The sequence below is a fragment of the Nannospalax galili genome, unplaced genomic scaffold, assembly GCF_000622305.1.
Source record: "Nannospalax galili isolate Female #2095 unplaced genomic scaffold, S.galili_v1.0 scaffold1454, whole genome shotgun sequence".
In the NCBI taxonomy this organism is placed as follows: domain Eukaryota; kingdom Metazoa; phylum Chordata; class Mammalia; order Rodentia; family Spalacidae; genus Nannospalax; species Nannospalax galili.
The window spans coordinates 835,171-847,201 of NW_008334056.1; the positions used below are offsets into that span (position 1 = coordinate 835,171).

General features: G+C 42.2%; 1 pseudogene; it reads right to left on the reverse strand.

The window, feature by feature from the left end:
* LOC115069597 overlaps positions 1 to 9,623 on the reverse strand; it is a 140,626-nt pseudogene extending 131,003 nt beyond the window's left edge.
* Between the last annotated feature and the right edge of the window lie 2,408 nt (positions 9,624 to 12,031).

Consider the following 12,031-nt stretch of genomic DNA (forward strand, 5'->3'; position numbering starts at 1 on the left):
CACACAGAATGTGTCTGAGAGATGTCCAGCCCTAAATGACACATCTACAGTGGAACCTCTACACGTAAGGTTCATGGAACATAGTGGAACCAGGGGGTAGAGAGAACACTAATGCATTCCTCAACACTCACCAGCAAAGCTTCCTCATGTAAGAGGGTAATGCATACAGAGGCCACAACTGGCCAAGGTGTAGAGAATAAGAGGCCGCACAGTGCATGTCCCTGGATGGATTACACCTCACCCACCCACGGCTCAGGGATCATTGTGGAAGAAGGGGCAGAAAGAGTATAAAGCCAGGATTTGTCATGAACACAAGGGAACAGTCTTCCGGGTCTTTGGGAATGTACTCATATGAACGTGCAGCCATGGTGACAGCATGTACAAGACCCATGTAAATTCAATCAGACAAAAACCTAGCATAGAGCTGGTGAAATGGGCAGCAGGCCCCAATCTTAGCTGAGGAACTATTGGTGACTGATTACTGTTGGGTGAGAGACAGGGTTGATATGTGAGTGTATTGCCTGCATGTGTGTCAGTGCACCTGTGTTGTGCAGTGCTCATAGAGGTAAGAAGAGGGCATTGGATCCCCTGGAACCAGAGTTATGGACAGTGGTTAGCTACCATGTGGGTGCTGGGAACCGAACCCGGGTCCTCTGCAAGAGCAGCCAGTGCTCTTAACCTCTGAGCCACCTCTCCAGCCCTGAGTTGATCTTCTTTAAGAGAGTGACTCTAGATAGGTTAACTGGACTCCAGTGGATGAACTTGAACTGGGGGGACATCTGAGTACAAGAGTTTGACTCAATAGGCCTTAACATACATGACAGAATATGTGAAATCCAGTGAGAGGGCTATGGGGGTGCAGGTGGGGGAGGGGGTCTAAATATGATTAAGATATATTATATGAAATGCACAAAAATTCAATAGAAATACATTAAAAAAGGGGAAAAAAGCAATTTCAGATAGCCATGGTTGGTTACAGAAAGCATCAAAATGCTGAGACCTACACCCAATTGGCCCTGCAAGGTCAAGAACAGAGGTTACATAACCCAGCAGGCCTTGCTGTGAACAACCATGACCTCCAGTCGCAGATTCTTGTGTGGAAAAGTCACATCAGGAAGAGCCGAAGTATGTGAAAAAGACTTCAATAGATCCTCCAAATAAGTGCTAACCACGAGAAGCTGGGATAAACCTGTGCATAGGTGTCACTGAACTTGAGGATGACCATCAATCCACAGAGGAGGCCCTTATCAGGATTGAATAGGCATCTGTTACCTTGCATCATGCAGAGGTTGTAAAAAATCCTGAGGAGCTGGTGAGATGGTGCAGTGGTGAAGAGCACCGAGTGCTCTTTCAGAAGACCCAAGTTCGAGTCCCAGCCTTCACATGGCCACGACCAACAATCTCTAACTCCAGTCCCAAGGGATTCAACACCCTGTTCTGACCTCCTTGGGCATTACATGACATGGGTGCACTTACATACATGCAGGCAATACACTCATGCACAAAAACAATATCTTAAGTCCTACTGAGAGTCGTATGTATTAACACACATTCGCTGTACATATTAATGGGAACGGTGCTGCGTGTGCTGTTTCCACACACACACGAAACACTAGTTAAGTCCGTTCACACTTCCCTCTCTGTGCTTGGTCCTTAGTAATTGTTACCCTTTTCAGACTGACGCTTCCCAGTTCCCATATATGATAGAGAACATGGTACTTGCCTCTCTATGCCTGGCTTTGTTCATTTAACAGGATTTTATCTGGTTCCATTTATATAGTTGCAAAGAACACGATAAATAATATCCCATTGGTGATAGCTAGATGATTGATTGACTGATAGGTAGATACATGATTGATACAGAGATAGATACGTAGATAGATACATAGATACCTAGCTGTTGGCGGGTACCTAGGCAGACTGTATATCTTAGTCATTATAAATAGCAGAATGAAAGTGGTATCACGGGGTCTTTGATGTGCTGATCTCATCCCCTTTGGATATACAAGCAGAAGCAGGAAAGCTGGCTCGTACGGCAGAGCTGTTTTTCAGTTTACTGACGAACTTCAATATTTTCCACATGACTCTACTCTTTTACACTCCTGTTCAGAGAACATGTGTTCCTCTGTGTTCACGTCCACGGCATGTGTCTTGTTGTTCACAGCATCTGTTCTAAAGGGAGTAAGATGTCACTGTCACGCTGACTGTCATTGCCTGACAGATAACGACACTGAACGTTTTTCAATGTATTTGCGGGCATTTGTGTTCTTTTTTTATTATTTATTTAAGAACCACATACTTAGAAGAAGCACTTCATTACAACAGCATTGACGTGTTCAATAACAATTCGCAGAGCTAAGATGCATCTCTCAAAATTGGCTGTAAATTTTAAGGTTTACAGTTGAATTATTACAGTTATACAATATTGTACTCAGTATAAACCCTATAAGACATAACATTAAATGACATTTTAACCTTTAAAAAAGATCTCCATTTCATTATTAAAATACAGTTTCATACAGAATTCATTTTTAATGCAATTGACACTAAGATGTTTGCACATGCGTTTCTAATCTCTATATATCTGATTATTACTAGATATATAGAGGTAGTATATAGACTAGTCCCAGTCTTTGACTCTCCTTACAAAGTCACTAATGTCTCCACTCTCATGGCGTCATATAATCATAGTCAGCTCTCAAAGGCCCACCTTCGAATATTATTAACATACAAATTTGGGCATTAAATTTTCAACACAAGATTTTGGGGGAAACACATTGAAACCAGGAACATGACAAGAAGGAAGCAAACCCGCTGATACAGATTTCATTCAATAATAATTTCCAGAGCTAAGACGCATACCTTTTAAAATTAGCTGCAAGTTTCTAGGTTCACAGTTGAATTAATAGTTATATAATATTGAACTCAGTATAAGCCCTGTAAGACAGTCATCTTTCAGATAATTTGCCCATTTAGTAATTGGATTTTTTTTTTTCGGCTAAGTTTCTTGAGTTACTGATATTTCTGGATTTTGACCCTCTGTCAGGTGAAGTCAGTAAATCCATATTCTTCTATTTTGTAGTCTGTCTCTCCACTCTGTTGACAGCTTCCTCTGCTGTGTTGAAGCTTTTAATGTAATGTAATCCCAGCAGCCAGTGTTTGCCTTTGTTCCTGTACTTTTGGCTCCCTGTACCAATATCTTTAATTGTTTCCTCCGTGTTTTCTTCTGCCAGTATTAGTGTCAGGCCTCACATTTAGGTCTTTGGCCCATTTTGAGTTGATTTTTGTGCATGATGAGAGATGAGTGAAATTTTCCTCTTCTGCATATGGATATCCAGTTTACCCAGAGGCTCTCATTTCTGTAGTTTCCGTGACCTTTTTGAGAATCAGATAGCCATAGATGTATGGGTTTATTACTGGGATCTACATTGTATCTCACTGGTCTGCCTGTTTTGAATCTTTGGGTCCCTATTAACTCTGTAGCATGTCTTAAAGGCAGGTATAATGGATCCACTTTGTTTTTTGTTCACGTTTACCCTGGCTATTTGGGTGTTTCTTACTTCTATATACATTTAGAATTAGGATGTTTTCTAGATAAGTGAAGGACATAACTAGTATTTTGATGGGGGCTGTTCTGTGTAGATTGCTTTAGGTAATATGGGCATTGTAACTGCATTCCATCTATGAACATGGAAGGTATTTTCATTTGTGTGTGTGTCTTCAGCTGCTTTCTTTGATGGTTTGAGTCTCTCCTTCTAGAAGTCTTCACCCTATTTCTAGTTTTTTTAAAGCTATCGTGAATGGACTTGCCTTGATGATTTCTTTTCTCAGCAAATTCATTATTGGTGCATAGAAAACTGCTAACTTTGGTATGTTCGTTTTTGCATCTTGCTCCTTTGCCAAATCAATTTATTGATTCTAGCAGTTCTTGGTGAGGCCTTTGGGTTTTTCTATATATTGAATATCCTAACTTACGAATAAGTTTGATATCTCCTCTTTGTATCTGCAAGTGTTTTACTTCCTTCCCTTGCCGAACTGCTCTGGCTAAAACTTCCAGTGCTATACTGAGTAAGAGCCATGAAAGAAGAGGGCCTTGTGTTGTAAACTGAGGAACTTGGTTTATCTTACTCAGCACGCTGCTGGCTGCATGTGTGTCATAATACACGGCCTTTGATGTTAAGGTCTGAGACTTCCAAACCTATTTTCTCAGGCCTTTTTTTTTTTTTTTTACAATGAAGAGATGTTAAATTTTATCAAATGGTTTTCCTGCATCTATTGAGAGGACTGTATGATTTTTATCCTTCAATCCAACATTATTAATTTCTATATGTTAAGTCATCGTTACATCCCTGAGTTGAAAAGAATTTGGTCATAGTGAATGATCCTTTTGATGTGCTTTGAATTCAATTTGCTAGTATTTCGTTGAGAATTTTTGTGTGTAGGTCGATCAGGGATATTGATGTATGATTTTTTTGTGTGTGTTGTGTCTTTGGTTTTAGTAACATGGTAACACTGGTCATATAACATGAGTTTAGAACAGTTTTTCTTCTGTTCAGTTCTAAGAAATAAGAAAAGTGGGTATTAATTATTTAAAAGTCTGGTAAAATTGAGCAGTGAAGCCATCTGGTCCTGGGCCTGTGTTTGTTGAGAGATTTTTGACTATGGATCCAATCTCACTTTTTGTTATTTTCTATCCAGAATTTTCATATCTTCAGTGTTCAGTTTTAGTAAGTGTTGTATCCAGAAATTTGTTTCTTCTAGGTTTTCCAATCTGTTAGCATACATGAGTTTTTAAAAATAATTTCCAGTGGTCCGTATTTCTATTGCAATTGTTATGATGCCTCCTTTTCATTCCTATTTTGTAACTTTTCCTTGGTTAAAATCTATTTGTTGACCTTTCATGTTTCGCTTTGGCTGTGTGGTCTCTAGTCCATTTACTTACAGTCTGATCTTTTTTTTTTTTTTTTTTTTTTTTTTTTGTCTTTTTGAGACGGGGTCTCAATAGCCCTAGCTGGCCTAGAACTCACTATGTAGACCAGGCTGGCCTTGAACTCTCAGAGATCCACCTGCCTCTGCCTCCCAAGTGCTGGGATTAAAGGCATGCGCCACCTCGCCCTGCTGATCTTTGTTATTTTTTTCCTTTTACTTATGTGGGGCTTGGTTTGTTAATATTTTTCTAAGAACTTGAGATATATCTTTAGGTTGTTTACCAGAAACATATTTTTTAATGACTCATTGCTTTAAATGTCCTTCTTAGAGTTGTCTTTGCCATATCCTGCGAGTGCCTGTGTTTTCTGCTTCAACTTTTTTTCCAGAATGATGAAAGGGGGGAGCTTGGAGTGAAATAAATGAACTTGAAGAGATTTTTAAAATTAAATTCATCTGACTGGCTCTATAACTTGAATGAACAAAGATCATTTGAATGTGTATTGTTGGGGGCTGGAGAGATGACTAGGAGGTCAAAGCCCTTGCTGTTCTTGTAGGTGATCAGAATGTGGTTCCCAAAACTCATGTCAGGTTCCTGCTTGAACTCCAGCTCCAGGGGATCCCATACCCTCTTCTGGACTCCACAGGTACTTGCATGCATTTGTATACTTACACACACACACGCACACACACACACACACACGCACACACACACAGAGGTGCGCACATGCATTTCTTTTATTTCTAGTTCTATTCCACTGTCAGAAAAATATTCAGATGTGATTTAAGCCTGTTTTTCAAATTTAAATCAGATTTTTTTCAAATCTGTTAAGATATATTTTCTGACCTAATATATGGTCTATTTTGGAGAAAATTCCACATGCTGATGAAAATGATTTTTGCTTTGCAGTGGGTGGAAGAAATGCTCTGTAAATGTTGTGTAGTTGATCTGTGGTATAGTTTACCTCGTGCTCACTGGGGCAGGATGGATAGAGGGTGATGAAAGTTGGATGTTGGAATCTCCCACGACTGGATCTGGACCCTATTTCTCCCTTTAGTTCTAATAGCATTTGCATTATAAAATTGGGTGCTATGTGTCAGGTGCATACAGATTTAAAATTATTGGGTCTTCTTTTGAATTGACCACTTGACCATTATATGATTATCTTTTGCCTATTTAAAGTTTTTGTCTGTGTATCTTTACTTAGTAAAATGAGTTTCTCATCAGCAGCATACCGTTGGGTCTTATTTTTTATTAAGTTGGGCTGTGGTTTTTAGGTAGAAAATTTAGTCCGTTTACACTAAAGGTTATGGACTGGCATGAACACATGCCTGTCATCTTGTTGATGGACGTTCTTTGTTCCTGTTTGTGGTTTGTTATACAGATCATGTTTGATTTTCTTTCTCTTTTGTGTATCTACTCTGGGAATTTTACTTTCACACACTTTCATGATGGTGATTATTTACTTCATATCTGGCTGACTGCCTTCAGCATCTTCTGTCGGGCTGATGCAGTCGTCACTGATTCCCTCTGCTTCCGCTTGTCTTAGAAGGTCTTCACGTCTCCATTTCTGAGGTACTACCTGCCTGGTTAGAACCATTTAAAAATTTTTTATTTAATGTGTACGTGTGTATTGCCTGCTTGTATGTAAGTGCACCTGTGTTGTGCAGTGCCCACAGAGGACAGAAGAGGGTGTTGGATTCCCTGGAACTGGAGTTATGGACAGTTGTTAGCCACCATGTGGGTGCTGGCGATCAAAGCCAGGTCCTGTGGAAGAGCATCCAGTGTTTTTAACCACTGAGCTATCTCTTCAGCCCTAGATACAGCCATTCTGACTGGCAATTTTCTTTGAGACTTGGGATATACTGCTCTACTTCCTCCTGGACTATTGGGTTTCTGCTGAGTATTTTGCTATTAGTCTAATGGGTTTACCCCTAAATTAATTTGGTGCCTTTCTCTGGCGAATTTAAAAACTCTGTCTTGTACTTTTGATAGTTTGGCTACAGTATGTTGTGGGTGAGGATATTTCCCAGTCTTGTCTATTTGGGTCGTGCCTGTCACATAAGCTGCTTTTACATGCGTATTCAACCTTTACCAAGATTATGGAAGTTTTCTGCTATTTCATCTCATAGGCTTCCCGTGCCCTGAACTGTTTTTCCCTCTGTGGAGACAGGGTCTTGTTGTATAATCCATGTGGGCCTGGGACTCACTAAGTGGCCCAGGTTGACGTCAAACTAACGGTCTTTCCGCATATCTGACACTGAGGTGTGCAGTACCACCCTTCGCTCTTTGTTCGTTTAGGGCTGGGCTGAGGTCAGGACTGCTCTCTCCATTCCTGTGTTCTTCTGCTGACTGGAATACTTCCAGAGGCTTGTCTTTGAGTTCCAGCATTCTTCTGCTTTAACTACATGCTGAAGTTCAAGCGTATTCCTCTTGATTCGCTAAGGTCTTCATTTCAGGATTCCTCTTTCATCCTGTTGCAGATCCATCTGGTTAATTTCCCACTCGGGTCCCACATTACCTTTCTATTCCTTTGATTATCTACAGTATCTTGGATCTAACCCTAACCCTCTAACCCTCTAATCCTAACCCTCTAACCCTCTAACCCTCTAACCCTCTAACCCTAACCCTAACCCTAACCCTCTTGATTCGCTAAGGTCTTCATTTCCGGATTCCTCTTTCATCCTGTTGCAGATCCATCTGGTTAATTTCCCACTCGGGTCCCACATTACCTTTCTATTCCTTTGATTATCTACAGTATCTTGGATCTCATTTAGCTTTTAAGTACTTTGTTGAGGTTTGGCCTACCGCGGACTCTTGGGACTCTGTTGCTAGGAGGACGTGCTACCTAGGTGCTGTCACGTTGTCACGTTTGCTCATCTTTCCTCTGTTCCTGCGCTGAGACTGGTGGAGCAGACGCCTCTGCTATTTTACCGGGCAGACTTCTTAGAAGGCAGCTTTCTCTTGAAGTCATGTCCTTGGGTGTCAGGTTTTAAAAATGAAAGTTGGCTTTAACTTTGCACCACCATGTTCGCTCACTGGCTTCTTCACTGTGATGAATAACTTTGGGCACAGTGAATACTATGCCAGGGCTGCAGAGACCCACTTTCACCATGTCCCTTCAAAACAGCTGCCCTCCTCTGGCACATTGCTGGTTACCTCAGAGCAAGCAGGCAGGGATGAAGCAGACCAAGGGTAGGTTGCAGAACAGGCCTTTTGAGGGCTGCCTTCTGGGACAAGCACAGTCCTGCCCTCACTGAGGTTAGCATAGCAGTCCTGACTCAGGACTGAGATTAAACTTCGGCTGCGTCCCATGAATCCTATCACCTTGGCTGAGTTCCTTCAGCTGTTCCTTCATTCCCTCATCCATAAAATGGGGTAACAAAAGCATTAACCTCTTCCTATTAAGGACGGAAGAAATAGCACTCTCGCTGATGCGCTGGATAGCCAGTGCTGTGTGTATGCATGTGTATGTGTGTTAAATAAAATACGTAACAACAAAAACAGAAGTCATGAGAAAGAGGGTAACAGGCCCTGACACGTGGGGCTGAGCTGACATTGCTGAACATAGGCAATTCGGCAGACCAACGACATCAGACAAGACCACTTTGGGTATGCTGGATCAAAACAAACAGAGGGTCTCTCCATATTCATATCTGAACACAGACAAGACAGGAACTCTGAAGTCAGAAAATGCCCAACTTCTACCTCTCCTCTCTAACATGAATGATGTAGTTTCTCTATTACAACTTGATCCTCAGAACTTGTAGAAAAGGTGCATTAAGAACTCTATCGTAGAATTGCCTGTTTCCCACCAGCATCTAACTCAGAGCAAAACCTCTCTCTCCCTTAATTCCTTCCACAAATCAACTAATGCCAGCCTGGGTCTTTACTGACACGTTCTGGCTGGGACACCTCACAGTTCCCCATGACATGTAGAAACATGTAGAACAACCAGGTGTGTTCCTGGTGAGCTTGGTTTTGAAGGCACCACCAAACACCAGAAGTCAGAAAACGATTGGAAGAAGCCCAGAATCCTACATGTTAGGTCATGAAACATAATTTTTTATACAATTTTTTATACTTATGTACATGTGTGTCTGGGAGGTGTGCACATGAGTGCAGGTGCCAGGGGAGGCCAGAGGTGTCCAACTCCTCTGAAGATGGAGTTATGGGTGGTTGTGAATGATGTGGGTCCTAAGAATCAAATTTGGCTCCTTTGTAAGAGTAGCACATGATCTTATCTGAAAGAGGAGATGGGAGAATTCCTTCGTGTCCCATGGACCCTACTCCGGATCTCATTCCTCCATGTTGTGGCTTCGATGCACGGTGTCCCCACCCCCTTCCCTTGACAGCACCTTCCTCGGTTCCCTTTCCTTCTGTGTGAGCAGCGGAGCCCTGTAATCCATAGGCAGCTTTCCACATGTTGGCACCTGCCGGTGTGCACGGCCACCTCTCAGTCCCCACAGGTGCACTGGTTTGGATGCTCTCCATACACAACTGTCAACTTGTTTTAGCAGGCTTACAGGATGGAGTGATAGTTTGGGATTCCATTTTCCTTCATCTGCAAATGCATCTTTATCACTGCCTGCGGTGGTGGTGTCAGGATGATTCTTCTGCTTCGACAGAATGTTAAAATTGGCAGAATGTTAAAATCAATTTCCCAGCACGTCCTGCAGAGGCGAAGTTCCCGCATCTGCTAATGAGGAGTGACTGGGGACTAAGCCATCTGGTCTGGGTTAGTCTTACAAAGGTGAAGGCAATAGGCTGCCTCCAAATCTCCGTTACAGGAGAGCATCTGCCCCTGGGTTCCTGCAAACCACCGTCCTGAGGACATCAAGGCAGTTATTTTCCACTTTTAGTGCACGCCAGATCCCAGAGGCCCTGCCACACCAAATAAACTCTCCTCCAAGTGGCTGAAATTCATTTTCTCCTCTGTTGTGGGAAAGAACAGCAAAGTGGGTACCAATGCATTGGGGAAACCGACAGAGGGAGAATTCCACCCAGAACAGGAGAGCTGCAGGTAGACACGAGCTGCCCAATGAACAGACATCAAAAAGAAACACATAGTCACAGGGCCAGCTTGGTTGTGCCTCCAGGAGACTTCAACTTACGGAGCGGCACCGACCCTGGAAAGCACACCCCAGTTCTGTCAATGCTGGTGCAGCTCATTAAACATGTTGTGACACCTGGTGACTCCAGGGACTTGTTTCTGAATACATTTAAAGTTTCTATCATGAAAGATATATAATTCATCACTCCTAAGAGTGGGTGTTGCAGGAGGATACATTAGGAAATGTTTGCTTCTGCACTATGGTAGGGAGAAAACAGAGCAACTATCGAGAAACTCATCATGGGGCTGGAGAAATGGCTCACTCACTGATTAAGGCACTTGCTTCTCTTACAAAGGCCCTGAATTTGGTTCTCAGTACCCACATTGAACTGGCAGCCCACAGCTGACTGTAACTCCACCTCTAGGGACTCCAATGCCCTCTTCTGGCCTTCATGGGTACTGCATACATGTGATATACACACACACACACACACAAATAAATAAATAAAAAATAGACTCATAACAATTCTATGCAACCACAAGATTTTTACTCTATCTTACAAATCTTTGTCTACAAGACAAATACGGCTTTCAACCACAGGGCTGTGAAACACTAACAGACTGCACACTGTTTTTGTACTGTTAATAAGCCATCAGAATCAGAGTCCCTCCTGACCACAGAAACGCCATACTCCACACGAAGACAGAAAATTATGCACATAAAAGGTTTTGCATTGTTCCAACTCTTGAGCCAATATGACTCTCAATTAATCATTGCCCTGGAAGGAGTGAGCTAAGATCAGGATCTGATTCATTTTATCCTTCCGATTGCATGGACCTCTAAAAAGCTTGTATCAGTTCTAAACCTTTGATTCATGAGAGATAAACATTATCCATATTGCTCCAAATATTTTATAATTCAAAGTTCTCTGAGTTTTTTTATTAAGATAATTTCACTATTTTATTTACATGTGTGTGTCTGTATGAGTCTAGGCCACATGCATGCAGGTAACTGAGGAGGCCAGAAGAGAGCATCAGATCCCCTAAGGCTGGAGTTACAGGCTGTTGTGAGCCACCCAACATGAGTGCTGGGATCCTAACTTGGGTCCTCTATAAGAGCAACAAGCTCTTAACCACTGAGCTATTGCTCTGGCCTCCTGTGAATATCTAAGTTAATATTAAATGGTTTTCATGACCTCTTCATAGCTTGTTCCCCACCCAGCAGCTCTATTCTTTCATGTCACACACTGTGTGTGTGTCTGTCTGTGTGTGTCTGTCTGTCTGTGTGCTTGTACTGAAATCACATGAAAGCAAATGTATTTGAGTCTGACTCAGTTCACTTAACATGATCTCTAGTTCCATCCAGTTTTCTGCAAATGACCTAGTCCCGCCGCTCTTCGACTGGGCCTGTGTATGCCACACTCCATGCATTTATCTACTGACAGGCATCAAGGCCAGTTCTACATCTTGGCTACTGTGAACAAAGCAACAAACATGGACGTGCAGGTATCGCTGTGATGTTCAGATTGCTTAGGACGCCCAGAAACTGGATGTCATGGTAGTGCTGTTGGGTTTCAGGGGCCTCCAGCCGATTTCCAGGTGTGTCCCCCCCCAGCAGTGGATAAGGGACTCTTTCCTCTGCATCTTCAGTGGTGTTTGTCCTCATGTGGTTTGTTGATGATCATCACTGGGTGACACAGAACCTCAGTATAGTTTCTGTTTGCGTTTCCCCGATGACTGAAGGTATTGCATATTTTTCATATTTATTGGCCATTTGTGTTTCTTTTGAAAACTGCCATTTATTGATTGATTTGTCTGGTGTTTAATCTTTTGAGCTCTGTGATTTTTTTTTTTTTTTTTTGAGATAGGGTCTCTCAGCTAGCCTGGAACTGCCTACATAGATCAGTCTGGCCTCGATCTCAGAGAGATCTGCCTCCTGTGTGCTAAGGTTAGAGGCATGCTCCACCATGCCCAGTTCTGTGATGTTTTAGAGTCAAACATACCCTCATTGGTATTTTAGAGTGATTTCATTGTGTACAAGAAGCAAAGCT